General features: G+C 44.2%; 1 pseudogene; it reads left to right on the plus strand.

Annotated features, from left to right (window-relative positions):
- Positions 1-308: 308 nt before the first annotated feature.
- Positions 309-1,940, plus strand: LOC109257838 (tubulin alpha-1A chain-like; annotated as a pseudogene).
- Positions 1,941-2,450: the final 510 nt, after the last annotated feature.

Consider the following 2,450-nt stretch of genomic DNA (forward strand, 5'->3'; position numbering starts at 1 on the left):
TATTCCTCTTTGTTCTTGTACTTTTGTATTCAAGTTATTGGAGACATAGTACCACATGTCAAGTATTGGTGTAGCATCTACACTGCATCCTGGAGGTCAGAGTCTCAAGTCTTCGGTGTATTGTTCCTAAGCAGGCACCCTAGCTGAACCTTTAACAGATCATTCCGCTATTTTTTTTTCTTTTTTTGCATGGCTGCTTCTGAGTGATAAACCCATTTGTTAGAAGGGCATGGATGATCTTAAGAATATACCCTATAATCAACAACAAAGCGGACAGGTTCTCTTACATTGGCTACTTAAGAGTCACGATGTTGGAAGCAACAACCTCTCCTTTTCCTCTCTGCCATCTGCTTGGCAGCTGCAAAGCAACAACTGTGTGTGAATGCATCTCCGTTTGTGTTGGCCAGGCTGGTGCTCAGATTGGCAATGCCGGCTGGGAGCTCTATTGCCTGGAACACGGCATTCAGCCTGATGGGTAGGTGCCAAGTGACAAGACCACTGGGGGAGGAGATGACTCCTTAAACACCTTCTTCAGTGAGACAGGTTCTGGCAAGCATGTGCCCAGGACAGTGTTTGTAGAGCTGGAATCCACTGTCACTGATGAAGTTCACAGTGGCACCTACCACCAGCTCTTCCACCCCGAGCAGCTCATCACAGGCAAGGAAGATGCTGCCAATAACTATGACCAAGGGCACTACACCATTGGCAAGACGATCATTGACCTTGTCTTGGATTGAATTCAGAAACTGGCTGGCCAGTAAGCAGGTCTTCAAGAGCTGCTTACTTTTCCACAGATTTGGAAGGGGAACTATTTCTGGGTTCACCTCCCTGCTGATGGAACTTCTCTTTGTGGATTATGGCAAGAAGTCAAAGCTGGAGTTCTCCATTTTTCTGCCGCCCCCCCCCAGGTTTCCACAGCTGTAGCTGAGCCCTACAACTCCATCCTCACTACCCACACCACCCTGCAGCAGTCTGATTGTACCTTCATGGCAGACAATGAGGCCATCTATGACATCTGTTGTAGGAGCCTCGATATTGAACACCCAACCTACACTAACCTAAATAGGTTGATAGGTCAGATTATGTCCTCCATCACTGCTTCCCTCAGATTTGATGGAGCCCTGAATGTTGATCTGACAGAATTCCAGATCACCCTGGGGCCCTATTCCCACATCTACTTCCCTCTGGCCACATATGCCCCTGTCATTTCTACTGAGAAAGCCCACCATGAACAGCTTTCTGTTGCAGAGATCACCAATGCATGCTCTGAGCCAGCCGACCAGATGGTGAAATGTGACCTTCGCCATGGTAAACACATGGCTTATTGCCTGTTGTACCATGGTGATGTGGTTCCCAAAGATGTAAATGCTGCCATTGCCACCATCAGGACCAAGAGTATCATCCAGTTTGTGAATTGGTGCCCCACTGGCTTCAAAGATGGCTTAATTACCAGCCTTCCCCTGTGGTACCTGGTGGAGACCTGGCCACCAAGGTACAGCAAGATGTGTGCATGCTGAGCAACACCACAGCCATTGCTGAGGCCTGGGCTCTCCTGGACCACAAGTTTGACCTGATGTATGCCATGCATGCCTTTGTTTACTGGTATGTGGATGAGGGCATGGAGGAAGGAGAGTTTTCTGAGGACATGGTTGCCCTTGAGAAGGATTATGAGGAAGTTAGTATGGATTCTGTTGAAGGAGAGGGTGAAGAAGAAGGAGAGGAGTACTAAAGTTAAAAATATCACAAAGGACCAGTTTTACAGGGAAGCTTATTCTGCTTTGAACATTGAAAAGTTGTGCTCTGATCAGTTAATTTGTATGTGGCAGTGTATACTCTCGTATACAGTTATTGATCAATGCTTTAAAACACAACACTTTGTTACAGATCCAAGCTATCCATTTCTCTGATGGGTTTGAATGAAGTATTCCCTGTCTTAAATGAAAAAAGAAAAGAAAAGAAAAAGGATAACACAAAACAGGGTGTGTCGATAATTTTATAAGCCTAACTAAGCTTTATGTGAAGAATCTGAATACTGTACTCTTAGCAGAGAAACATACTATGTTTTGTTATCGGATAGAAACGTAAGAGATCAACTAATTCTACTGCCCCATTTTACAAAAGAAAATGGAGGCCCAGATGGAAAAGAGTGGCTTACTGTGGGGTAATAGCTAATTAACGGATGAATTTGTGCTGCATCCAGGTTTTTTGACTTCTAGGTCCTTGAAAATTTCATTCTATAACATCATCTTTAAAGCAAACAAACAAACAAAACATGGGTTCATCTTTTGAAATTTCAAAGTGGATTTTTAGATGCAAATTGGATTAGTTTCGAGGTTGCAATTATCTTTGTTTATCCTTTGCCACGATAGATAGTAGAATTGTGGGGATTTTTTTGGTTGTTGTTCCTGGAAGTGGTACAGTTGTCCATGGGGAAGCAAGGGAAACATTTG

The sequence above is a fragment of the Panthera pardus genome, unplaced genomic scaffold (genome assembly GCF_024362965.1).
Source record: "Panthera pardus isolate Hobbes unplaced genomic scaffold, ASM2436296v1 HiC_scaffold_16, whole genome shotgun sequence".
Classification (NCBI taxonomy): domain Eukaryota; kingdom Metazoa; phylum Chordata; class Mammalia; order Carnivora; family Felidae; genus Panthera; species Panthera pardus.